The following is a 430-nucleotide window of genomic DNA, read 5'->3' as shown; positions in this document are numbered from 1 at the left end:
AAATCGGTTGGATGCTGGCAGAGGCTCGGGACTTATTGGAATGAAAAGCATGGCACAGTGGGGGACAGGCTGCTGCATCCCAAGGATGCTCCCACCAGCAGCATCCGTTGCTCACACCCATTCTGCAGCCCCCGTGGCTCCTCCGCAGGGCCCGAATCCTGCAGCGGGCACGGAGCCCGGTGCCCCCCGCGTTGGCACGGGGAGGGCTCTGGGGAGCAGCGCGAGCCCCGACGCCTTCTGCAGGGGATCTCTGTAGCGTGGAGAATTGGCCGTGAGCCGCAGTGGGGGCTGCAGGAGGGAGCAGAGCCGGGCTGGAACAGAGCTGGGAAGGGTGGAGATTCCCAGGAAAGGCGTTTCTCTTCCAGTTGAGCAGGCAGGAGCCCGGGCAGGCGGAGGCAGCCCGCGGGGGGCCCCCCCTGGCCAGCCCCGG

Source organism: Eurypyga helias, unplaced genomic scaffold (assembly GCF_000690775.1).
Source record: "Eurypyga helias isolate BGI_N326 unplaced genomic scaffold, ASM69077v1 scaffold19498, whole genome shotgun sequence".
Lineage (NCBI taxonomy): Eukaryota > Metazoa > Chordata > Aves > Eurypygiformes > Eurypygidae > Eurypyga > Eurypyga helias.
Note: the sequence above shows the minus strand (reverse complement) of the source record.